Genomic DNA, 27,399 nt, shown 5'->3' on the forward strand with positions numbered 1-27,399 from the left:
TGGGTGGCGAAGCCCAGAGCAAGAGAGACATTCTGACCCTAAAGTAACTCATTAAGCAACAGCGTTGTCACCAAGTGGGATGACAAGGAGTTGATACAGCACTGCACTTTCTACAAGTTGTGTGTGACCCTATGTTACTCACAGAGGCTTCCCTGGACCCCAAGGCCAACTGTCAAAGACGACGCAGCTCATGCTTGAGACCTTCAAAACCCCAGTCAGGTGCATAGCCATCCAGGCCATGCTGTCCCTGAGACCTTCAAAACCCCAGTCACATATATAGCCATCCAGGCCGTGCTGTCCCTGAGACCTTCAAAACCCCAGTCACATATATAGCCATCCAGGCCGTGCTGTCCCTGAGACCTTCAAAACCCCAGTCACATATATGGCCATCCAGGCTGTGCTGTCCCTGGATGTCTCTGGTTGCACCAGCAGCATTGTGATAGACTCTGGGGGCAGGGTCACCCACACTGTGCCCATCTACGAGGGAGGGCTCTGCTCTCCTCCATGCCATCCTGCCTCTGGACTTGGCTGGGCAGGACCTGACAGGCTACCTGATGAACATCCTGACTGAGTGTAGAACCAAATCCAGGGCTCGCCTGTGCACTGATGGAAGACCAGTTTGATAAAAGTGCAGTAAGGGCACTGAAAACTAAGACCTTTTCCCTGCAGAGTGAGAAACTTTCCTGCGCTTCCTACTCAAGCCTTGTGCAAAAAATTTATCCTCATCAAAACCTACAGCAATGGTTGCTTGCAAGACATGTCTCTAATCCAGAGAGAAACACTCATTGTTCTCTTGGAATACAAGCATGACGTTCCATTTCTGCTTTGCTTTCTGTGGCTACCCTCTGGCCCACCTCCCCACCAGGCTGCATCTGAATGCCAGGGCCCCTTCACTCAGGCCCCAGCTGCTCCCAGCCTCTGACTTTGATCCAGAAGCAGTCATGCTTACGAAAATGGGAATTTTTTTTTGTTTTGAATTTGCAGGGAGAGACAAAGAGCTACTTCTCTTTGGATCAGACCCCCTCCCTGCTGACATTTGCATCTGCTTAGAGATACCGGGGCCAGAAATTTCACAACGAAGTAGAAAGGCCAGGGAAATTCCTCCAAGGGCTGTGAACTGGGCATAAATCCTGCTCTGATGGGAAAAACTGAATTACTCTCAGTATCGATTCCTGCCAGCTCCCTCTAGCCACTAGCCATTCCTTATGTGAAGCTGTTTTCAATCAGGTCCTCTGTCCATATGCCAGACTAGAGGAAAGATGTTAGGGGTATGGAAACCGTTGCTGCACGTCTTCTTTCTGTCTCTCATCCATCACCCTTTCAAATGTCAGCTCCAATTTCTGCTTGCCAACCTTGAGCTAATATGATGTGACGTTCTCAGGCCTGGAATGCAGCCTCTGAGAGCTGGTTTTGCTCCATATCCTCTGTATCATCCCTGATTCCCCCTCCCCCATTTTCCCACAACACTCTCACTAAGCTGAGAGGTGGGACGGAGAGGGAGGGGGGCAAGAAAAAGGAGGAAGCACAGACGGGGCAAAAGAGATGAGGACAGATAGTTACACACCCACCCACACAAACAGCAGAGAGAGAGAGGGAGAGAGAGGAGGACAGAGAGACATGGAGAGACAGAGAGCAACAGAGATAAACAGAAAGAGACAGAGAGAAACAGACACAGGGAATATATAGCACAGAGAACCTCCATCTCAAATGGTAAATGAGAGAGGTGGGAAGAGAAGGGAATGGGACCGAGCGGAGAACAGAGGTCATCTCTCCTCCAGGGTCACTCTCCTTCTTCATCCTCTTTCATTTTCTTTGGAGCAAACCTTTGTGACTGGAATAGTCGGCTCTCTTGCTGGGCTCGGGCCAACTGTGGCGTTGTTGGTCTTGGGACTCCAAGTCTAGCAGGTCTTCTTTAAGATCAGATGCCCCCCACCCCACCATACCCTGGTCTAATTCTGAGTTCTGCTTCTCAGGATCTAGAGTACCCTTCACAGCCTATGGCTTCCACACTAGTTCAATGGGAGCCAAGACTCCATGGTCCTTGTTCTTCCTGGGTTTTTCTGTGTCCCAAAATTGCCTAGAGTGTATCACCATCAGGAGTATATATAAAGACTTTCTTGATATGGCATTCATGATATACAGTTTGAGAGAGTGTGTATGTATGTGAGAAAGTGTGTGTGAGAGAGAGAGACAGAGACAGAGGCAGAGACAGAGAGACAGAGACAGAGAGAGAGACAGACACAGAGAGAGAGAGAGTATGTGTGCACTTGTGCGTGTGTGTGTGTGTGTGTGTGTGTGTGTGTGTGTGTGTATAGGTCAGAGGGCAACCACAGGTGTTGGTCTTCACCTTCTGCCTTGTTTGAGGCAGGGTCCCCTGGTCATTGTCACACTGTATACATCAAGCTGGCTGGCCCTCAAGCTTCCAGGAATTCTCTCGTCCCCACCTCCCTGTCCCTTGGAGGCTCTGCGGGATTTCGGATGGTCACACTACTTTGTCCAACTTTCTTGTGAGTTTTGAGGATTCAAACTCAGGTTCCCCCACTAATCGCTGAGCCATCTCCTCAGACTGATTTCATTTTTTTAAAAAAACATTCTTTCAATCCATATTTACCATGGAGTTTCCAACCATGTCTGCAGGGATGTGATCCCAGGACTCCCGAGAGTTCCAAAGCCTGCACTGTGTACTGCCACCTGCTCTGTGCATAGAACCACACGGATCCTCTCACATCTCTGAGATCACCTGCAGGGGTCATTTGTAATATCTCATGCACATAATCTCTATGTCCTTAGTTATTTTACTCCAGTGTTTCTGGAACAATGGTGAGAAGTCTACCTGTGCAGTACAGATGCAAATTTTCTTAGACTACATCTGGGACTGGTTGTGTCAATGAATGTGAATACTCAGGTACAGAGAGACAATCTTAAGCTATGCTGTGCCGAGGGTGGACAGAGAACAACAGAACGAAGAATATGCAATACACCCAAACCTGTCCTTCTATGTCTTCTTGTTACGGAGCAGACAATAGAAAGACCTCCTGAGTACATTTTCTGTTTGCCTTGATGCCTGCATACGGTCCTGCTAGGATATGGACATCTCCCCCTCAGCCTTGGACTACTCTTCATATCAACTGTGTCGGTGCCCTGTGATCCTGGCCTAGCTGTGGTGATGAGCAAGCTAGAGTCTCCCAAGTTTTCCAGGCTGCCATAAGAGGAGGATTCAGTGTGCGAGAGAATCAGTCTCTTCCTTGGGCAGGAGAAACTGGGAAAGGGGCAGGAGGAAAGAAGAGATGGAGAGGGAGGGAGGGAGAAAGGGGGAGCTAACATCTTCCTGGGTACTTAGGCGACAGTGACTGTATCAGTTAGCGATTGTTGTGACAAAGCATCTGTCAGAGCTTAAGGAAGAAAGGGTCCACTTTGACTCACAGTCTGAGGGTACATTCCATCACAGTGGGGGATGCATGGCACAGGAGCGAGAGGTGGCTTGAGGCAGCTTGAGCAGGATCTTCCTACAACAGCTGATAATCAAGACAATCCACAGAGGAACCCACAGGCTGCTCTCGTCTGGATAATCCCTCATGGATAAGATTCTTCTCGGGAGACTCCGGGTTGTGTCAGCTGGCAGTTCAAACTAGTTGGTACACAGACACACACAGAGACACAGACACAGACACACACACACACACACACACACACACACACGGTTTAAGTTCTGATGCTTTGATATATGTATAAAGATGTGATTAAATCAAACCAAGCAACACAACCACCACCTCACCTCCCTGGCATTTCTGTGGTGAAACACTTGAAGTTCTTGTGACATGCATGATACGCTTGTTGCTTTGTAGACGTCAAAATCTGTTCTTCTTACTAACACTGCACTCTTGTCTCAGCTGGACCCCATTTCCTCCCTGCTTGACCCCCCTGACCCCTGGATACTTTTATGGCAGTAACACTAGATAGAGATCATGTGACATTTGTCATCTCTGTCTGTCACATTTCAAGGAGCATGAAGTTTTCCAACTCCACGCATGCTGTCATAAATAAATAATACACTCCATTCTTCTAAAGGCTGGGTAGGAGTCCATTTCATCTATGCAGACCACACTACCCTTATCCACTCATAAACAGATACAACCTTAAGTTGGCCTCATAAGCTGGAGCCCATATGTCTCTTCCAATTCTGACTTCAGTTTCTCTGGAAGTGGGATTTTCCCTAGAAGTAGGATTACTGGTTCACATAGCCGCTGTTTTAGTTTTTGAGCACTCTTTATACAGTTTTCCATGATGGCTGAGGCTGGCTATCCCTGACCCTGTTCCTTAATTCCTATCCATGTCCCTCCTTGTCCTCCATGCGCAGGGCACTTCTTCTCTGGGAGGACTCTAGAGTTGAGTTCCCCATTCCTATGGTAGGAAGTTTTACAACCAGGAGAGGACATTTCACAGCCGATCTTGCTGGTGACCCTGTGGGGTCTTTGAGAAGCCATCACTTAGGCATTCTGCTTAGAAATACCTTTCGGAATTCCCAAAGAAACAGGACTAAGTCCCCAAAGGTTCAAATGCATCAGTGTTTGCTCATGTTGTCAAAGTGATGTTCCCAACCCCTGGCATTTACAGAATAAGTGAGACTTGTACCCAAATGGCATCTTGGGGACTTCTGGAGTCATGCAATTGGGGAAGGCTGTTTTCGGGGCATTCTGCGGTTTGCAAGTGGCCTGGGAAGCAGAGCTTCCAGATGCTGAGTGCCCTCTGCACACATCTCAGTGAAACAGCTGACTTTCTGAGTTCTTGCTTCAAACATGTAACTGCTCAATTCTCCGCAGCAAAACATGAGCTCCCCACGGTATCTGACCTTACCGACAGACACAAGCAACTTCTGTCATTATACCAACAAAAACATCTCACTGGCAAGATTTCTGGGGACCCACTGAGCGGTAGAGCAGACGTGACATAGTCACAGAGTGAGACGTGCTCTCCGTGTGCTCACTGTTCTCTGGAGACCTTGGCAATTTCCTAGATTGCACAGAGTGAGCTCCGAGTGAGCCCTGTGTGCTGCCCCAGAATGATCCAAAGCTGTTGAGATGTGCAAGCCAACTTCAGAGACATCCTCCCCAGAGTCTCTCAAGGGCAGACTGAGCACCCAACAAGGTGGGTGCTGAGGAGGCCCTACATCAATCGTACCCTGGGTCTCAGACTCAGTGAGTTTCTTGTGAGGACCATACAGCTGTGCAGTGATTCTCTGGCCTTGCAGCTGACCCGGGAGCAATAGATACACATAAGCAAATTTTCTGGGAGGGAATGCATACATCACACATTATTAAGAAGGTCCTAGGTCAAGCATAAGAACTTTATGGGAAGCCCTTGTGAAGCTAGTCAGACTGCTCAGAAACAGCTAGTGTGTGTGTGTGTGTGTGTGTGTGTGTGTGTGTGTGTGTGTGTGTTTAGTCTGGCTGACCATTGAGTTCCAAGTATTCTCCTGTCTCCGGCATCCTCATGCTGAGATTTCAAGTGCAAGCCACCATACCCCACTTTATATGTGAGTGCTGGAGAAATCCATCTCAGATTCTCATTCCTGCACAGTAAGCATTTCGCCAGCCGAGCCATCTCCTCAACCACAGAAACATTTGGCCTAAACGACGATCCAGATGCTCAGATTTGGTGGATGGGCATTCATTCTATGATCCGCTTCAGCATTCTCACGGACACCACAGATCACAGTCAGGGAGGTCTGCGAGATGTCATACTGCTGGCTGACCACACACATGGGTCGTGAAGCTAAGAAACCAGGGCTTTCGGGGATATATCCCAGAACTGTGGGCATCCAAGGCTTCTTTATACACACGCATTGCCCAATTGACCACACAGAGGGTGGCAAGCCTGCTTAGGGAACTGTCCAAGAAAACTCAGGCCATGTGGAAGTTCTGGTTCCATACTGTAAGATTCTGGTCCGTCTGTTCAGTGTGCTTCCATCTGGAAAATGAAAAAAAGGGAAGTCTCCCAAGACACTCGCCGTCGTCATGAGGGTCAGTGAGAGAGCAAGGGAAGTTTCCTCCACACAGAAGCACTTAAGGTCTGGGCTGACTTGAAAGTCTTGGGGCAGAAGGTGAGCAGGCAACTCCAGAGGCTCTGGTGCACATTTGAGGTGTGGCCAGTGAAGTGTGCACTGGTGTCTGTGCAAAGGATGGTGCTTGCAGGAGTCTTTCTACCACGTCAGCTCTGGGATTTCAACTCAGGTTATCAGGCTTGGTGTCAGGATCCTTACCCACTGAGCCATCTCATAGTCCTCAATCTACTGGTTCAAAGGTCAGACCCATCTAGAAATACCCAGAATAATGTCTGGGCAACTCATAGCCCTGTCCATTTGTAAAGCCATCAGTTTTTGTGTTAGAGAAGGCAAACGGTTACAGAGCAAGAAGACTGGAGGCTGCTTGTTTGTGTTCAAGCCCCAGAGCTGTTCTTGTGGATGGTGGAGGCAGCCATTCCCTTCAGTGGCCACTGAGGGAGTACAGTTGTCTTAGTTAGGGCTTCTCTTGCTGTGAGGAAACACCATGGCCAAAAAAGTGAGTTGGGTAGGAAGGGGTTTATTTGGCTTAAACTTCCACATTGCTGTTCATCACTGAAGTCAGGACAGGGTAGGATCCTGGAGGCAGGAGCTGATGCAGAGGCTGTAGAGGGGGGTGCTGCTTACTGGCTTGCTCAGCCTGCTTTCTTACAGAACTCAGGACCACCAGCCCAGGGATGGCACCACCCACAATTTTTACAGCCAGATCTTATAGAAGCATTTTCTCAATTCAGGTCCCCTCCTTCCTGATAACACTAGTTTTCGAGTCAAGCTGACACAAGACTAGCCAGCACAATGATCATAGGCACTGAGTGTGGACATGGACATTAAGTGTGGGCACAGACACTGTGTGGGTGGCAGGAGTGTGAGGCCGCTGGCTGCATTGCAATCTCAGTCAGGAAGCAGATGGGTGAATGCTGGTGTTCATCTCCTTTTCTCCTTTTTATATATATCCAAGGACTGAATCCCATCCCTAGGAGCCCAGCCAACCCCCAACCAGCCTAACCTAGAAACTCCCTCGCAGACATGTGCAGAGGTTTGTCTCCCAGGTGATTCCAGACCCTGTCGATCTGACAATCAATATTAGATATCACACCTTCTAGAACTTCTCACTAAGCCCCATCTCCTGAAGGAGCCATGCTGGGGACTGGTCTCAAACCTGAGTGGAGAGTATTCCTGATTCAAACTGGAACAAAGTCTTTGTAGGGGTGAATTGTTTGTCTGCTCTGCGCTCCCAGCAGGTGATTGTTGGATTCCAGTGCAGTTAGCTCCAAGTGGTGAGTGCACTTCTTGCCACCTGCCAGAGTTCTCTGAATTCATGAATGAAAAGACATATGCACAGTGTTATTTTCAATATTCTTTACTAGCTCCATGGCTGGGCATTTCCAAGCCTCCCCGTGGCTATCACACACTCCCCTCTGGTATTTCTGATTTAATACTTGCTAAGTCTAAATTTTATCTCTGCTACTCCAGACCCAACTGGGGGAGTGGCCCCTAGAGCCACTTTCCCGGATTCTTACATGTCTGCGGGCTTTTAAATCGGATCTTCAGCATCTTCCTCTTTCCTTCTGTCAGTTGTCCAGGAAATCTACAAGTCCGTCTCTCTGCCCAGCCATTGGCCCTTGGTAACTTTATTTCCCAATCAGAGTCAACTGGGGGCAGGCTTCCTTTAGCCTACCTGCAGAACATTGCAAACAGGTCTTTTGGGTAACACATTATCATGAGAACTCAAGGCGCTACAGTACTTGAACCTCCCAGCCTTCAGAATGAGACTACCCTTTCTGGTTCTTAGGCATTTGAACTTAGGTGGGGACTGAAAATCAGCTTCTCTTGCTGTCTGGCCCACAGACTCAGGTCTTAGACCTTATCAAGTCTCTGCCATCATGTGATCCAAGCCTTTACACCCTTGTGGGTCTGTGTCAGTAGACAGCTAGGCTAAGACACAAGGCCATCTGGGTTCGCTTTGAGTCAGTTCATGAGAGAATGTGGAGAGGGAGGAGCCCCAGGTGCTGTGGATATGTCTTGTAGAGCAACAAGCAAATCCCAGGGCACGAACAGAGCCTGAAACCTGAGTCAGGAAGGCTGCGGTACTTGACTATCAGTGCCCATGGGCAGAGGCTTCTGGATGACAACCCCCTACGTAAGCAATCTGGTCAAAGCCCACTGGAAAGGCTTTGTGAACCTGGTGTTCTGACTCCTTGGTAAGGATTGACCAGAGCTTCATAGCAACAGGAATGTCCTGAAATGTCCTGAAATGTAAATACATTACCTAGTTTCCCAGGAGTAAAGAGAACTTGGTAAGGCAGATTTGTTCTCAACCTGTTCTTTTTTTTTTTTTTATAGCGCCTGTAAATTGAGTTTAATAGTTATTTAATAACTCTATTAGTTATTAATATGACCCGGACAGGCCCCTAATAATCGAGTTAGAGTCCTTTGAAATTTTTAATCAGCTCTTGCACAACTACTGGGGCATTACTTCTAATCTCTTTTTCTATACACTAGATTGTCTACTTTCTAGATGCTCTCCCCAAGAACTTGCTGTTTGAGTCTTTTCCGGGTTACTTCTGCTCCAGCAGTCTGTCTTGGGGACCTCCCAGCCCAGTACCTGAAACTCTGCCTACCTCTATTCTTCCCAGTAATTGACTATGGCCACTTTTATTTAGCCAATAGCTTTGAACTGGAGAGCAATTTACATAGCATTACTCGGTGTACATGAAGATCTGCTTGTCTACAGGAGGGTCTGTTAGTCAGGGGGCAAACAGATCTTGGGAGCCAGTATTTAGCGTTTGCATACACAACACCAGGTCAACCCCCAACAGTGCTCTGTGGGGTGTGTGTGTGTTTGTGTGTGTGTGTGTTATGTTCCCTATCTGGGGCCAGTAAATGTTTCTTCATGTCTCTCCAGGAAAAGTCACACAGCATCATATGAGTTCTTTGTCTTTTTTCAAGGGCTTCTGTTTTCTTTTTAGTCTTTCTTTCACATTCTTGAGTTTTCATAGTAAGCTCACAATGCTTCTCTAATCTGAACAATTCATGGCATTAATAAGCAGGGACAGATGACTAATTGGAGACTCTGTGTTGTGTCACTAGTCAACAGAATGCACGGAACAGAAGCAGAGGTGTGACTGGGGTGGTGTCACCTCTGGTAACAAGTGTGGTGGCCCAATGACAGCCACGGACCTGAACTCATTCGTGGCTTGTTGCAATAAATGCCCTTCGTGTACTATATACTGTTTTAAAGTAAGGATTGATTCCGTTTTCCGCTAGCACATGTAGGGTTATAAAGATGTCGGAGCTAGGGCTGCAGTTGGCTAAGAGCACTTGCTGCTTTTTCTTCAGATAGAGTCTTACCCTATAATTTAGGCTGGCTTTGAACTCACTGAGATCTGCCTCTGCCTCCCCAGTTCAGGAATTACAGGTGCATGTCACCTTTATGCCAGGAACTTGTTGATTTTGCAGAGGACTGGAATTCAATTCCCAGCATCCACTAGGGTAGATTCATAATTGCCTCCAGGGGAGTATGCAACTCCTTCTGCTGGTTTCAGACACCATGCCCATGTGCATAAACCCACACACAGATACACACACGTAATTTTAAAAATGTTGAGGACTAGATGACAATCAGTAATCCTAATCTAAATAAACAAGCAAAAACAATTGTATGAGAATCTGCACTGTAGTTCTGATTGCATTGATGACATTGGAAACAGTCTACCTTTGTGCCCTTCTGTCAAGCTGCATTCACTGGGAACAACTGTTGAGCCAATAAGAGGAACACATTACTGATATTTACAAGGTAGATGAATCTCAGAGTCATTATTCTGAGCCACAGGAGTTAGAAATCAACCAGCAACAGATTAACAGGAAACCAAAACAACCAACCAACCAACCAACCAAAACAACAGATGTATAAAAGTTTATCAGAGGTGAGTACCCAATAACTCGATGAAATGTAGAAACTTATACCCTATTCCTCATGGAGGAGAGGGAGTGGTGTGTGTGTATGAAAGAGAGGGCATGTGAGCCCCCCCCCTCTCTGTGTGTGTGTGTGTGTGTGTTGACTGTGCTGAAGTTGGATGACTTCCCCAATCTCTTCCCATCTTGTTTCCTGAGGCATGGTCTCTCAGCTGAACCTGGAGTTAACCAACCCATCATGTTAAAGATCCAAGCCCATGTCCCCACTCCTGGGTGGCAAATGTGTCATCTGCGCACACACACACTCACATACTGGGCCAGGGGTGGGGGAAGTGCACCAGCAAGGCGAGAGAGGGGAGGTTCACAGTTCCCACTCAGTGGAAGCATCCATCCCTAGAAGCTGCTCCCGTGTGTGAGGTCAGCCTGAGAGATATTTTCACTGACATCCTAGTTTGTTTTGATTTTCAGTTGTTCTGCAGAAGTCAACCCTATTCTTCATGAAAAGGCTGAGTATCACTGTTTGTCACAGATGACAATTTTACCCTGGGAAGCTGAAACTGCCTTCCAAAATGTTCACTAAAGAACAGAGAATGTATCCAAATACAGACTCAGGAAAAGTACCTTCCCTGCATCTTTGGCTTTGTCAGAGCCAGAACAGTGGGTTGGTACTAAACACTGCTCTGAATCTGGTTTCAATTATCCCTGCAGGAGTACTTTGCAAGCTCCTAGATGCCTGTGCCTCCATAGCAGCCCTCCGCAGGATTCCTCTACCACCTCTCCAATGCAATAAGAGGCACATCCCAGTAAATAGAAGCCTGAACCCCCTTCCAGAGTTCAGCAGATGCCAGGTACGTGTACAGAAATAATCACCTTTAGAAGGAGCAGAAAGCTTTTTGAAGACATGTTAACACGTTTGTCTGTCTGTCTATCTATCTATTTATCCATCCATGTGTCTGCCTGCTTGTTTGTTTTGTGGCCCTGGGCATTGAGTCCAGGACCTTGCACATGTCAGGCAATCTTCTTCTACAGCGTTTCAAAGAACTTCATTCCCACACTTGACTTCAGACTCGTAGATGCCACTCAATATTATTTCACTTCACAGTGTCCTCACACACACACAATGTCTTCAGGAGAGGTCTTTGGCTGAGTTACATCCACAGCATCCTTTTTCCTTGCAAATGTCCAGAAGCCTTGTTAGCTGTTGTTTGCAGAACTTTGTGGATGGTATATTATACCGAGCCATCACTGGTAACAGAACACTAAAAATTCTTGTTTCTCTGGGTCTGGTGGTGACACGGGTTCCATCACTGGAGAGGCAGAGGCAGGAAGAGCTTGATTTCTAGGCCAGCCCGAGCCACTGAGTCAGACTCTTGTCTGAAACAAATGGGTAGCATAGTAATAACCAAATGCACTTGAGATGATAATTAAAATAAATAAAAATGACTTTCCCACTTGATCTTAGCCAAAAGGCCGAGAAGCGGTATGGCTTTCAAAATATATCAATTTTTATAAATATATACTTGCAAGTCGGTTGATGACACACTTTATGGCCTGTCTATGATTAAGGTCACCAGAGGTGGCTACGTTTTTGATAGTGGATGTTTCTAGATTGCCGGTCTTCAGCCTACCAGACCTCTCCTTCCTCATCTGCCCTCAAAACTGAACTTTCACATAGTTCAAAGGTCAGTAAGGATCACTGCAAGTCCAGTGACAGTTACTGATTTAAGACTTTGAAAAAAAAATACCATGAGTCTGAAAGACAGCAAAGGTTTCAAACTAGCGAAAAGGAATTAGAACTCGGAGATTTGCTTCTTTTAACACGGAACAGGACATTAGCTTCATTTAGCATCTTTGAGGAATTTTTAAAGAATCAAAGATTCTTTGTCCCTGTATCTGAAATGAGTGTGTTTGGTGGTTTAAAAAAAGGGGGGGGGGGAGGCTACACTGGAAAGAATTATTTTAGTTTCTCCTAAATCTTTCTTTAAACAAATATACCTTTCATAACATTGAATCAACAAATTCAAAAGTGTTGAAAATGAAGCACGGGGCTGTGGAGAGGGCTTGGCCAGTGAAGGTGCTTGCCACCAACCCTGACAGCCTGAGTTTGATGTCACAGCTCCAGGTTACAGAGCATCCTCATAGGGAAGTCAAGGGGCTAGGTTTTCCCATATCAATCAAAGTAAGCAAGACAAACCCCACCCACACACACACAAACATGCCCCCTGGCTAACCCGATCCAGGAGATACCTCACTGGGACTCTCTACACCTGGTCCCTGACAGATGAAACGGCTCATCACAACTGTCATGAACCTGCTTGTACTGTATGTGCAGAGGTCTCTGTTCTTATGGAAACAGTGATTTGAAATGAAGCATCAGAGACTCTCAGCGGCCTCCCACCAGCTCCCAGCAAGTACCAGAATAATCTCGCTTTGCATTCAATGATGCCAGAACAGTTGACTTCAGAAACTGACTTGCTGAGTTGACTTCCCCCAAAAATTGTGAAATGATTTTTGACTTGAGATCCGGACAAACTTACAGCAGTCTCTGGAGAGGTCTTAAACATACATTTGCCGTTTTGTGAAAGTGCTTGCCCTTCAACAGAGCTGAATTCTCAACACTGATGATTCTGAAATCAAAATACTGATCAACTCTAAAAAATGACAAAGATTTTTTTAAAGCATTTACACCCTGCTAGATCAGACCTTCAGCCCCGAATTAATGCTCTCTGTAAAGAGAGACAAGCATACCTATCCCATAACTATGCAGATTTGTTTTTCGTTCAGCAAAATGTTAAAATTATATGCCTACCAAAGAATTGATTTAAAATTAAAGCCTTTATGGTTGGTTTTCCTTAAGTCTTTGCTTTGTGTTCCTATTTCACACAGTCAACACTCGGCTGGATAGTTTCTTGAGCGAAGAGCAGTGACAGAGAAGAAAGTTTTAAAAGCTGCAATGTTTGAATCTATGCACACAGGACTGAGCCACCAGCAGGGTCTTCCCCCCCACCCCCTTAATTTGATAATTACATTCATACAGAGTTGCAAAGCGCTTACAATTGCCAACACAACCTTTTAAAGTAAGGTGGGCTTCAGGCCTGGCTCCCCACTCCCCTGATTCTACCTTTTAGGAGACTCAGACACTCTGTCTTGCTGAATGACTCAGGCAAGAAGATTAAGGGTTTGAAGTCAGGCTAGGCCATAGAGCAAAACCCTGTCTCAACAAACAAGCAAACTAACTACCGTGGAACACTAAGATAATTACTACCGATTTCTAGATTCACAAGAAGCCTAGCATAATCAAGACAGTATTATTTTGGTAACAGAATAGACCAGCAGTTCTCAATCTGTGGGCCACAACCCCTTTGGGATAGAATGACCCTTTCACAGGGGCTGTATATCAGATATCCTATACATCATATATTTACATTATGATTCATAACAGTAGCAAAATTACAGTTATGAAATAGCAATAAAATGATTTTCTAGTTGGGGATAAACACAGCATGAGGAACTGTATTAAAGGGTTGCAGCATTAGGAAGGTTGAGAACCACTGGTGTAAACCAAAGGGGTGTGTGTACTATGTGTTTGTGTGTGTGTGTGTGTGTGTGTGTGTGTGTGTGTGTGTGTGTACACTTGTTTGTGAGCATGTGTATGTGTTTGCTCTAAGGCCTGTATTACTTTTGACAACTTAACTGGATGTTCACTAAGTTCCAAACAATCAAATTAGGAAAAAATTTACAGTGTTTAAATAAGTTTATGAGTTTGTGTTGAACTAAATTCATAACTATCTTTAGCCATGTGTGGCTCCCAGACCAGGGGCTGCACTCACCTAGTAGAGAGACTAGTAATATGTGTGCTCACTCTGTCTTGTGCTCACTCTGTCTTGCTGAGTGACCGTTGACTGTATTTCAACCACACCTTGATGGAGAAATTCCAACTTTTTAGGTAAATGGTCCTACAGGAACTGTGTAGGCACACGAACACAGTGACCCATGCTCGGGTTCCTTCAAGTGATGTAGATTGGTTTACAGTAAAAAGTCTGAACTTTAGAGAAGGGGGTGGCAGATGTGAACAACATTCCACCACCATACCAGGCTAGACCACTGTGCTCTTCATGGGAACTTCAAATTACCTTTAGGTCAACACAATAAAGGAGAAGCAGAAAAATGACAAGCCATTTAAAAGGCTAAATTTACTCCAGAAAGCCCTGTGTCTGGACTTTGACATGGACATGGAAATGGGGTGCCAGGAAGCCCCGTGTCACATGCCAGCAAGCAGACATGGAAATGGGGTGCTTCTAGCACGTGAAAACATAAAGAGCTTTGTGGGACAGTGCAGGTGGTCCTGGGGAAGACCTGATCCATTGAGGCTGGGCTGTGACTTGCCAGCACACCTCCAGAGCCCAAAAGCTCACTTTCTGAGCAGGCCCACGGAGTAACCCTCATCTAACCTGGAATGAAGCGGTGAGAAGCTCACTCTTACCTACCTGCACCTTCACGGGAAGATCACTGTGTAGACTGGCCTCAGACTCCATCTACCCAGCATTGGGCCAAATTCATCAGCCAGTTCATAAGGTAGGTAGGTGCAGTTGCTTGCTTTGATGCGGAGGAAACTGGTCTACCCAGAGAGTGTCTTGTGCCTCCAGGTCCTGTCTACCTGGCTGTAAATAGGACAGCAACATATCAGGCCTTGGCATTGTCCCCTTCTGAGGCTGGATATCTCAGATGGAGGAGAGGAGCCGAGTTCTATCCCCTTATAAAGAGCAGGACGCAACAGCTTGGAATCCCAGCTCTAGGGAGGCAGACTCTAGAGTCTTAAGCCAGTGAAAGACCCCATATCAACAAACAAACAAACAAACAAAAAACAGAAAATAAACTAAATGCAGTTGAAGAATTACAATCAAAGCTGTCCTCTGGCCTCCATGTTCATAAGAACACACAAGTATGACTGTACACCTCTCTCTCTCTCTCTCTCTCTCTCTCTCTCTCTCTCTCTCTCTGTGTGTGTGTGTGTGTGTGTGTGTGCGTGTGTGTGTGTGTGTGTGTGTGTGTGTCCCTTTCTAATAAAAGGTGAATTGGCTACTGCAGGCATTGTGTCCAGCCTCCTACACCATGGGGTTTCCAAGCAGAGTGACAGTCTTGGACTGTCAATCACAGAACTACATTCCTGAGTAGCTTATCTCTCATAATGTACCCTGGACACTAGGAACCAGTCCATAGTCAGAAAGTTTAAAGGGCTATAACCATCTGGTCTGTGTCCTTAGAAAAGATCCGAAGCCATCCTAAGAGGAGGGCTGTGTGACTGCAGACTGTGGAGCCATCTGAAACCCAGACTGTGGCACATTAGCCTTCAGGAAGGGGGAAGCGAGTCATTCAGATACAGGCATCCTTTATTCCTACATGGGAACTACAAAGTTGTTTAAAATAAAGAGTCTCCGAGGCCCTTATGGGAACAAACAAGCTCCGTAGTCCATAAATCATGAAGCCAGCTTTTTATTCCCCCTAGAGGAGGTGGGAAGAGAGAGGAAGAGCAAGGGAGGGAAGGAGTGAGGAGGGCCTGCCGGAGGATGGGGTGGACCAGCAGAAATGTATGCCTGACTCATTTTATGAGGAGTAATGATCCCTTGGGCTTATGGGTGGCTTTCTTCTGAAGATCTAAAGGCCCTCTGTAGATCAGCAGAAGGTTTCTGTTCCCTACAACCAGAAAAACAAGATGGCATTGTGAAAGAACATCAAACAGAGTGATCCTGCCAGAGAGAAAGCCGAGAGCCCTTTCAGAGCAGGGCGTGGCACTTCCTCCATGACAGGGCCACGGAGAGATACTGAGGATAACAGGTCTCACGTGCAGCTCGAGGTCCCTCGGTGGTATAGATCCCACAGTGTCCTTGAGTGATGCTGACCCAACCTGGTCCCTCAAGGTGCAGATTTTACAGGTACTTCACTGTCCTAACAGTGCTTATGTGCTGTGACAGTTCACCCTCCACATCATCCTCCGCTTCCCTGGCCACCAAGTCTTTCTTCTGTCTGTCTTTTGCCTCTTCAGGGACTTTCAGAATAGCTTCTTTCATTTAGCCAACAGTCTTCCACATCTTCTGGCTTCCTACCTCCAGTCTCTTGGTAGCTGTGTAATATTCCACTGTGTAACTGAAGCACCTCTAGCCCATTTTCATACTGAAGAAATCTCAGTTGCCTCCAAGTTTAAGCAGATATGAATAAATCTGTTCTGTATGCAGGGGTGTGTGTGTGTGTGTGAATACAGCTTTCAGCCTCTTTGGGTCAAGGAATGCAGTTGCTGTGTGATGGACAGTGTTTAGTTTTGTAACAAACTACCAAGTGGCAAGTCCATTTCGCATTCCCAGCAGCTCTGATGACCAAGAGCTCCTACGGCTTTGCTTGGCTTTGATCACACAGGTGTTGACCGAAGCTTGAAGACTCTACAATCGGAACATTCCATTCTCTGAGCTTCACCCAACATAGTCACTAGACAGAAGGGGCTTTCAGGGCTCAGACCCAGCAATGCTCTCTGGAGATGCTCAGCAAAGCCTCTGGAGCTCTAATTCATGAATGGGGTGATTCGCAGCCTCTGGGGACTTCGAGGTGTGTAGGGGTCTGTCTTGCCACTGCTTTTCTGTTCACGCACTGGATGCTGGAAGAATTCCACATGTGCCAGGGCACCTGCTCCCATCTCTGCACTTAAACCTTGGCTTTTGGTTGGTGCTGAAGATGCTAATCGTGGTGGTAAGAGAAACCAGAGGTGCCTCAAACAAGGTGGAGAGAAGGACCAGGCTTTCCAAGGTACCTCACTGCAGACTCGGGAAGAAGTTCTGAGCTATGCTCGGCTTCACGTCAGAAATGTTTACCCTACAGCTGGAGGTATGGAAACATACAGGTTGAAGTTTTTTGAGAACACTTTGGGTCACTCCATAGGGTGTGTTTCCTTTAAGCAAAAGCAAAGGCAGCGGCCAGGGGGAAGATGGCGCAGCTTAAAGCATGCTTGTTGTGCACGTGTGAGGACCTGAGAGTGGATCCCGAGCACCAGTGTAAAAGCCAACGCTGAGTGGATGGAGCAATTGGGGTGGATCTCACTGATGATCCGATGCTAAGTGGATGGGGCCAGGGGGGCGGGTTGCTCTAGGAAAATAGTGTGCTCAAGCTCAGTGAAAGAAGGAAAGGAAGAAAGAGAAGGAGGAAGGGAGGGCGGGGGAAGAGGGAGAGAGAGGGTGGATACTGGGCACTGAACCCAGAATTTTGCACGAGCTAGGCAAATATTCTGTCATAAAACTACATCTCTGGTCCTTTGTCTTATTTTGATTTCCATTTTTTATTTTGAAATAGGTTCTTGCTAAGTTGTTGAGGCTGGCCTTGAACTTTCTACTCAGTTTACGCCAAGACCCCCAGCGTAGGAGATGAGGAGGGAAGGGTCTGCTCGTCCTCCCAGTGTCAAGGCTCCTTGACACTGGGTAAGGAGGACACTGGACTCAGCAAGGAGCCATCTCATCCTAAAGTCACTAGGAAGACAGTCCCTGCAAAGTTCTGTAAGTATATTCTCTTCTTAAGTCCACAGTGATGGACTAATGAGAGATAGACAGACAGACAGACAGAGATCTATCCACATACCTGTCGAAAAGTTGCAAAGTGTAGGTAAGGACAAATAATGATTATCTTCTACGCAAGTGTTGCTGTGCATTTCACAGTGTGTTCATGACTAAGTGTAGCACAAGCCCCGCCCCTTTTACATATGCATAACTTATTTTAATATTTAAAAACCTCAAGCTAGCCTTCAGTAGTCAGATGAAACGTTGGCTTTACTGGTCGTTTGAAACTCAATGCTGGGTTTTAAACACACCGGGAGGCACTTTAACAAAGCAAGGCTCGATCAGATGGAAATCTCCAACATGCCTTGTTGAAGCTGACAGGAAGGGAGGCAGAGGATGGAGGCTGGCATCAGAGCACCGGATGTGTTTCTATGTTTTGTCCCCTCCGTGTACACACACGAAGGCTGCCTGGGCCAGGAGCCACAGAGTCAGACTTCAAGCCCAAGCCTGCCTGCCTGGGCCCACGCCAGAGCCAGTGGGCATGCAGGGAGGCTGCCTCTTCCTACCCCTGAGCAGAGAAGTTCAGTTGACAGAGCTAGCTGGAGGTCTGTCTCTGCAGGAAGGTCGGCTGCTGGCTTCCAAATGGAGAGCCACGGAACACTGTCCTTACAAGAACCCTGTGATGAAGGGCAGTAGCTTCCAGCCCTGCCAAGACTTTTAAAAGTTACATGTAGTTTTGTATGAGCACTTGGCTCTGTGGGTCTGAGAGATGGCCATGGCTTGGACAGCCTAGGGAGCCAGTCATGGGTGTGACCACGTCTAAGAAAACAGACCCAGGGTGCTGTGATGGTACAGTCAGTAAAATGCGTTTACTGTTGACCTCTGACCTCCCCCACATCCCTGGCAGAAGACCACATGAGCCAATCTGCTGTTGTTGGTATCTGAAGGAGCTGATGTGTAGTGCCGCATAAAGACCAGGGCCATCAAAGAAACTCCTTACCACGGAAACAAACCTGAGCCAGCCAGGTTTACAAAGCAGCCACTTAAGTGGTTAAGCACTTGCCACACAAGTGCGAGGACCGCAGTTAGGGATCCTCAAGGCCCACGTGAACATCAGGTGGGCATGACGGGCTGCTTGCCATCCTGGCTAGCAGGAGATGGACACAGGGAAGCCCTGGAATAAGCTGACTAGCCAGCATAGCCAAAAGAGTGAACTCTTTGGGTTGAGAAAGAGGCCCTGCCTTTATATGTAAGATGGAGAGCTATGAAGGAAGGCGCCTGAATTAACCTACACACACACACACACACACACACACACACACGCACACCACACACAAACGCACATTCAAGAAAAGCAAACAGACTTAGAGAGCAGGTGAACTTATTGTTTGTGGCGGTTGACTTTTGTCTGCAAAGGCTGAAGAGTCCAAGTCAGTGGTCTTCAATCTTGCAGAATATTAAAATCACTGGAAATATAGTTTAAGAACCACCCCCACCCGATCTTTCCAGACAGGGTCTTGTGTATCTCGGTACAACCTCCAAGCCAGAGAAGACCTTGAACTTCTGATAGCCTTTGTTAGCATTCCTCCTAGGCTCTGCCCCACAGTTACCTGGCAACAGCCAGATATGCCAGGCTTATTATAAAAGGGGCTGCTCGCCCCCCTCCTTTCTCTCTTACTCTCTTATGCTCTTACACTCTGCCCATTCTCCTTCTCTAACCCTCCCCTCACCCCTCTCTCCGAATGTTTCTGGCCAGCCTCCCCTCTCCTCTCATGTACCTCAGCATAGACCCATAGAACCATTCCCCTCCCACCTCACCAGACCTCGCTCTATCAAACATATCCTTGGCTCTTTTTCCTCTCTATAAAACACAGCACTCTTCACCTGTGGGATGCTGAGACTGTATGTGTCTGTGACCATGCCTGGTGTGCACAGGCCTAGGGACCAAATGTAGGACTTTTGTGTGTGCTAGGTAAGCGCTCTACAAACCGGACCACATTCACCGCTCTCAGATTTTGAAAACGCAGGTAAAGTTCTGAGGTTCTGAAGAGTCCCTGGGTTGGAGAAGCCCTGCGCTCAGTGGACTGTGAGGGTGCCAGCTCACAGGTGGCCAGGGCCTCTGGTTGTCCTCATCTGTTTAGAATGAGCCCCTGCTAAGGTTTAAACAGGGACTGAGTGTCTCTCAGAAGTTCGTGAACAAGAAGCTAGGCACACGATGGGGCTGGAGAGGTGGCTCAGGGGTTAAGAACTCTTGTTGCTCCATCATGGGAACCAAAGCCTTGATCTCAGCGCCCACAACCAGCTCAAAACTTCCTGCAACACACATCAGGGAATCTCACACCTTCTTCTGGCTTCTTCTGGTCACATGGTTATTCGTGTATGTGCTCGAATGTGCACGCACGCGTGTGCACACACACACACAAAGATGTTATATATACATATACACACACACACACATATATATAAAAAAAGAGGCCATGGATTTGAAAGAGAGCAATGAGGGAAATCCCTGGGAGGGCTGGGAGGGAGGGAAGAGAAGGGGGAAATGACGTAATTATAATCTTAAAACACACACACACAGACACAAAACCATTCAATCACTCCTCCTCAGGCCTGGCCAGGGACTTTGTTGTTGTGTTTGAGACAGGGTCTTGCTATGTAGCTCCAACTGACCTCATTCTCATAACGTGTGTCCAGCTAGGCTCAAACTCACAGCAATCCTCCTGCCTCAGCCTCCTGAGTGCTGGGATTACACACTTGGGCGGCGGTCCCATTCTTCACTGGGGAGGAACTGAAGCCCAGCGAGGTGGCTGCTGCCTGTGGTTATGGAGCTTGTTCAGGGCGGAGCTGGAGAGCATCCCACCCATCTCCCTATCACATTCTTCCTTCCCCTTGACCTTTGCTGGGCTTCAAGGCAGATAAAGGGGAAATGATCTTTTCCTGGGACGCTGAGCAAGGCTACACACTGTTACAGTATATTTTTAAAAAATCACTATTGGAGTTAGTGGAAATTATTCTTGATTCTTATTGCAAGAACTCTTCTGAGGTTTGTTTTCCTATAAACTACAAAGATGTCAGGGCCGGGGGCTATGGGATTCTCTGGTTAGCAGCTGGATCAGCCTTATGCCAGCCCTGGCTATCATGAACTTTCCACTGGATAGCGAGAGACAACTAGAAAGATCTCAGCTGGTTGCCTGCGCTCCTGAAGGTATGGTCTCAGCCAGCATGCTTTGAATTCGTTTCTAGCACAGTGGTTACCATTTCAAGTTTTGACTAACTTTAGATGACCCTGCAGCTGTGTTCACCTTGGCCGGGTGGGCTGCATCTCCCGTGCTGGTCTAGTGATGGGAACGATGTGGCATCGTCCATCAAGAAAAGACTATGATTGACCCAAATATATGTGTACGGTCAATTGTTCTGAAACCAAAGGCCATGGCTCACCCAAACACATGACCATGATTGGCCCAAATAGCCTGTACAAGTAGCTGCTCAGATTCACCCCATCCTGTGAGAGAGACTCACCCAAGTCGTACCCCTGCCTGCCCACCAGGTTACTTCCAGACTGATAAAGGGGTTTGCTTAGTTACTTGCGGCAGTACATCAGTGGAGAGGGAGGCGGAACGGCAGAGACTATGAGAGCTAACAGGCAAGAGGCCAAGCACTGAAAACAAGCAATGGGCTCCCCCATGACTGAAGAAGCTGAACAGCCTGAGAGCAGCCAGGGCAAGAGTGAGTCTCAGGGAAGATTGGGAGACTAAGAGATTACAGACAACAGACACTGTGGCCTCCAGTCGCCAGATGGGTTCCAAAGAGCTGTTGAGTCTTGTGACTCTGTACTGAAAGCTGTAACACGGCCACCGCTGCAGGCTAACATGAAGATAAGAACATTAATAGGACAAATACTCTCGATGCCCGAATCCAGCATGGGACTATAAGCACCACACACAGATAGCGTGGTGTGTAGTCAGATAAGAAAGTGCCCCAACTGTCTCTTTGTAGGTGAATTCATACACGAGGAGCCATCTGTCTGCACAAGGGAATCATACGCAGCCTTGATAGGGAAGGAACCTTGAGAACACTACGTATATTAGAATAAGTCAGTCTCAGGTAGACGAGAACTTCATGACTTCCCTTGCCTCTGGCCTCTGGTGTAGTCCAGTCTGTAGAGATAGAAAGTAGAGAGCTGGTTGTGGAGTGCTGGGGTCAGGGAGGATGGGAAGTTGTAGTTTCACAGGTGCAGAGGTTCAGACACAAAAATTCTGGGGATAGATGGCCCTGGTATCACACAACACTGGGCATACATGCAATGCCAATTTACTGAACAGTTTAAAAACGTTACCTAGTATTTTTATGTGGATGCATCTTTTACCTGTGTGTATGTGTGTGCACCACTTATATGCCTGGTGCCCACGGAGGCCAGAACAGGGCATCAGATATCCTAGAAATTGAACCCAGGTCCTCAGAAGAGCTGCCGGTGCTCCTGACTGCTGAGCCATCTCTCCATCTCCTGCACTGAACATTTTCAAATGTGTGAGATGGTTCATTTTATCCTGTGGTTGGGATGCCATGATTTAAATCACTAAGAAGATAGAAGTTGTGGATTTTTCCACCCCTGTCTAGATGTCACACATTCGGTGGTTTGAGGGTTAGAGACATGCCAGCTATAGACTGTGGCTCTCTTTTGCTTCATAGGGGCTCCAAACTAGGTATTGGTTCTGCCTAAGATCCTCCCTAGTTACTCACCATGTCAATGATGGTAGGGAAGATTATGGCAGACAGTAGTTACATTATAATGTTGATGATCATCATCATGATGGTGATGGAAATGTTGGTGATAATGGTGGTGACAGTGTTGGTGATGATAGTGTTATGATGGTGGTAGAAGTATAATAAGGATGGTGGTAGTGGCAATGGTGGTGGTGGTGATGTGATATGATGATGGCAGTGGCTGTGGCACTAAATGCTTATGTCCAAAATGACATTAACATTATCATTCTATCAACGAGAAGACTGGTGCTTGGAAACCTCACAGACTACTCACAGTCAGATTGGCAATTTGTGTTTATGTTTGGTGTCCATATACTTGTGGATGTGTGTGTGTGTGTGTGTGTGTGTGTGTGTGTGTGGTGGGGTTAGGAGGAGGTTCGTGAAGCTTGAAGTTACCCTTAAGTATTATTCTCTTGGAGCTGTGCCCCTTTCTCTAGAAACAGGATCATTCACTGACCTGGAGCTTGCAAGGCTGTCTAGGCTGGCTAGTTGGTGATCCTCAGAGGTCCACAAGTCTCTGCCTCCCCAGTGCTGATAATATGCATGTGACCACCAAGACTGACTTTCAAAAGTGGGATCTGACTGGGAAACTCAGTTCCTCGTGCCTGCAAGACAATTGCTAACTGAGCGATTTCCCCAGACAAGACTGAAAAAAACAAAACTTTAGATGTTTACACCCTGCATCGGCCTTCATTTTGAATCTATCAGCCTTTTGGGCAATGGCCTTTTACATTATTTTTGTGCCCACACCTTATTATTTCTTACCCATTACATCTTGTTCTGTTTGCTCTCGTGATACTAGAAAGCCTGTACAGCCCCAGGCATCCAAAGCTGACGGACTGTCTGCGGGTCTGTTAGGGTCTCAAGGCCATGGCTAGAATAAAAAGGTGATGTGCTCTGGAAAGCCCAAACACGTTCATGAGTGCTGCGCCCCACCAGCCTTAAGTGTCACGGAAGGTTTGCTTTTGTGAGCCACTGGCAGGGAGACTGGCTGAGGGGGTCATATCACCCTGAAGCCTCAAGCAAAGGAAACAAGGAGAGCCAGTACTGTGTGACAAACTTTTCCTGGGAGATGCAACCCATGTCTATTCACCCCAGTAGAGACCCTGTAGGGTTAAAAATCCTGAGCTCACATCCAGGCTTTGTAATCCCACCAGTCCCTGAGATCAGTAACCCACCAATCTCTGAGCTTGCTTTAAGCTCAGGACTTGAAATCCCACCAATGGAAACCCCACCCTGGAAAACTCCGCCTCCAAGAAACCAATCCACCGGCTTCTGTCTTTCCCAAGAGATCTTGTGTGAGGTTTGGCTCCCAACTGTCAGGGCCTTTTCCCCTCAGAGCTGTAACATTTACAGATCCCAAGACAGAGCAAGGTAGAGATAAGACTAAAATGGGAATGGATAGAGCACACACTAAGACCAAGTTCTCAGGACAAAGGAGATTTAATCACCTCAGAGGAAAAAGCGGCAAGGTAGCTGAGGAAGAGGGACAAAGGGCTGCCTTGGGATAAAGTGGAGACAGACATGGCCAGCAGCCTTTGGATGAGCTGATTAATATTGATTGGCCATGCTAATTAGGTGAGCCAAAAGACGGCTTTTGATTGCTGGACTTCAATTCTTTCATAGTGGGAACTCACCTTGGCGGTGAGCATCTGGAGGAGGAAATGACCATATAAGGGAATAGACCCTGGAGACTAGCTTTAGGGGTGGAACCTATGGTGTAGCAAGGGAAGGGGGAAAGACAAGACACGCGGTGCCATGTTTTCTATTCTTGAGCCTACTAGAGTCCTTGCTCCTCAGGGTTTTAGCGTGGCCTGGTTTCTGCATCTGGGTGTTTCCAATCATCAGGGGCCGAGGCCAAGCTGCCCAGTGCCATGTCCCCGGATTCTCCATTCCCTTCTCTGCTTTGTTTGCCTGGCCCAGCATGTTATATCTGTGTTTCCTGAGCCAATGCTGGCGGGCACTGTTCTTCCTCTTCATAGTAGTCACCATCGCCTTCGAGGTTGTCCTGTTCGTCCTTCCGTTCCCTCTCCCCCCCCCCACTCCCTTCCCCTCCTCCTCCACAGCCACTCCCTCCTCTGGCTCCTTCTCCAACAACTTCATTTCCTCTGTACCATCCTCTGTCTTCTCCTCTTCCTCTCTTCGTCCTCTATCTTCCCATCCCTTCTCATTCTCTCCGTCTTCTCCTTTCTCTTCTGATTGACACAGAAGAGTTATGTGGAACTATGCAATAATGTGTGTGTGTGTGTGTGTGTGTGTGTGTGTGTGTTTATGATGCAATGACCAATGGGTATTTAGCATTTCGTCACCCTGCTCACACTTTGTGCTCAGAACACTCAGATTTTTGTGACAGTTAATTTTGACTGTCACTTTGACTGAATGAAGAAGCACTTGGTGGAGGGAGGGAGGTGAGTGAAGCTCACCTCTGGGTATGTCTGTCCTGATATTTCTATAGATTAGTCCCTTGATGGATTTGTACTGTGATGCCCATCACTGGGGGGTTCAGAAAGTAGGGAGTGGGGCTTAGGTTGAGGACAGAGATCACTGGAGTGCCCCCTTCATTTTCTCATTCTCTCACTGTTCAGCCTCTGAGGTGAAGACGGGCTTCTGCCACACACTCCCTAAAAGCCGGAGCCAAAGCAATACCTTCTTTCTGTATATAGTTTGTGTCAGCATTTGGTCATGATGATGAAAACGTAAGGTGCTGGCTCACTGCTTATTTAGAAAGGCCCCTGACTGAGCTTCAGGGCAGCGACACTTCATCCTCATCTTGTCACAGTTGGTCCTCCACTACCACCAGGCCTTCTCTGCCTTCCTTTCCTCTCTGCCACTCCAGCCTCTCTCTGTCAACCATTATTCTACTGTCCACTGCTGAGATCAACATTTCCGATTCCACGTGTCAGGAGATCAGTGGGTCACAGACTCCAGTACCCTCCACCCTGTGTTTACTACAGAACTATTCACGGTAGCCAAGGCACACAGCCCACCTAAGGGTCTGTGTGTTCAAGAGTATCAGGACATGGGCCCCTTTAGAAGTGAGTAGGACTGGGTTTGGAGGTACATTCCTAGCATCTTGGCCTTTGGGAGGCTGAGGCAGGACGACCCCCAACTTCAAGGGCAGCCTGGTTGAAGCAACAAACGGAAAAACCAGCCTGACCCAAGTGTGTCTGTCTCAGGTGTGTCTCCTGGGCCAGCAGCTGTATGCAAGGTGAGATCCTGGAGTCTAGGCACACACAGGCTATAGGTTAGGGATGCTGGCAGCCAGCACTCAGGGGAGAGGAGACATGGAATGAAAGTGCTCAGCGGTGCCCCTGAAGCCCACATAATCACCTCGAATCTTCATAAACATGAAAACAACCCACATGAAAACGCTTGCAAATTAACTACAGGAGCGTTTAAGAGTGGGTGGCAGAGGTTTTTATTGTAATACATAATGGGGAGGCTTTGAGGGCAACCCCATCTCCTCTCCCCAGCTCCTGGCATTTTGAGCATCCTCTGCCTTTCACCAAGGATTGCTTCTGCATTAAAAAAAAAATGTTCTGAGTTCTCAACCTGAAGCTTTGGGGAGACAATGATGTCATTTTAAAAGAAAAACTAGCTTATTGTGAAAGTTAAAAATGTTGAAGTAGAGGGGTTAAAAAAGAAGGACAGACAGAAGGAGAAAGGGCTCCCTTATGAACTTCTCAGCAGAAAGGTTGGACATATGGCTAAATGACAACAGTTACCTAGCACATATGATGCCCAGCTTCCATACCCAGCCTTGGAGGTGTGCAGAGAAGTAGAAGCTTCTAGAATATAATCAGGTTTAAAAATAAACCACTCAGAGGTGGAGCGGACAGCTCAGACCTGTCATCCCCTTGTTGGGTATAGAATGAGTCTGAGACCAGCCTAGGTAACTGTGTTCATTCATTCATTCATTCATTCATTCATTCAGAGCCCAATTCTCTGGGAAGAAGTTATCAGTGAAGGGAGAGGGGGACTGAGATGGCCCCTAGGCCTTCTTCCAAGCACAGATCACCCCAAAAGTGTGGGGTACCAGTGACTTCTCACCAGGGAGGCACAGCCAAAGCTGTCCTGCTCACAATCAGACTGCAATGGAGGCACCACACTCCTTTCTTTTGCATAGCAGTGACCATGGTACAGAGACAGCGAGCTTGCATTAGCTCACAGTCCCTGAGGGGTTCATCTGTCATGGCAGAGAAGCTTCCTCAATAATGGTGAACACATATAATAGAGGCCCAGGAAGTAGGGCCCAGGCCACCAACTTCAAAGACATAGGCCCACGGGGGACATTTCACACTCAAACTAGAACATATACTCAAGGCTTCGTCTTGCTATTTACAGAGACATCACTGCTGTCCAAATCCAAGCGGCAGAGGAACATCCGACGTGTCCAGAAGCAAATGGCTCCAGTCCTACAGCCACAGGAACCACACCCTTCAAGCACAGTATGGGCTTGGAAGAAGACATCAAGCTTCATGTGAGAACCCAGGCTGAAGGAACCCTGGGACATAAGCTTGTGAGAACAGAGCAGAAGTCTTGGTTGGGACTTCTCGGACTCATGGGTACTGGGAGATGATGAATCGGTGGTTTAAAAAAATAAAATAAAAACAACTGTATTAAATTTAATATGCACATAATTTGTCTATTAAAATTATATGGTCCAGTGTTTTTTATTACATTCATGGGGTTGTGCAATCATGAGCACTGTCTGATGTTCGAACACTTTCGCTTCTCTTGAGAGAGTTTTGGCGCTTATGTTTCGAGTGATACCTTCTCATTTCCTTCTCGCCCAGCATAGTAGCCGTAACTCTCAGTGCACACCAGTCTATTCTGGGTGTTTCATGTGGAAATCATACGCTGCGAGTTGGCAGTGGCTCACTTCTCTCCTTTCCTACGCTGTTTTCAGGGTCATCCATTTGGTAGCCTGGATCCTCTTATTCCACTTCTCCTGCCTCAGTGTATGGGCGTACCACACTTTATTTGTTGATAAATCGGGAGACATTTGAGCTGTTTCCTCTTTAGGATGACTATGAATTGCGCTGTGTGGGAGCTGGGCCAGGCTATCTTGTAAAGTTCCTCCATTTTGATGGACCTGTCACAATTCTAGAAAGACAGTAACTT

At 47.2% G+C, this 27,399-nt stretch overlaps 1 long non-coding RNA gene across 1 annotated transcript in view; it reads left to right on the forward strand.

Moving 5' to 3' along the window:
- The window catches only part of Gm46414, a 163,302-nt gene extending 136,386 nt beyond the window's left edge, over window positions 1-26,916 (forward strand). Inside the window, exons 3-5 of the long non-coding RNA XR_001780947.2 lie at window positions 10,682-10,821; window positions 17,309-17,508; window positions 26,620-26,916. This is a non-coding gene — a long non-coding RNA (predicted gene, 46414). The remainder of the gene's footprint in view (window positions 1-10,681; window positions 10,822-17,308; window positions 17,509-26,619) is intronic.
- Window positions 26,917-27,399: the final 483 nt, after the last annotated feature.

Source organism: Mus musculus, chromosome 13, assembly GCF_000001635.26.
Source record: "Mus musculus strain C57BL/6J chromosome 13, GRCm38.p6 C57BL/6J".
Taxonomy (NCBI): Eukaryota; Metazoa; Chordata; class Mammalia; order Rodentia; family Muridae; genus Mus; species Mus musculus.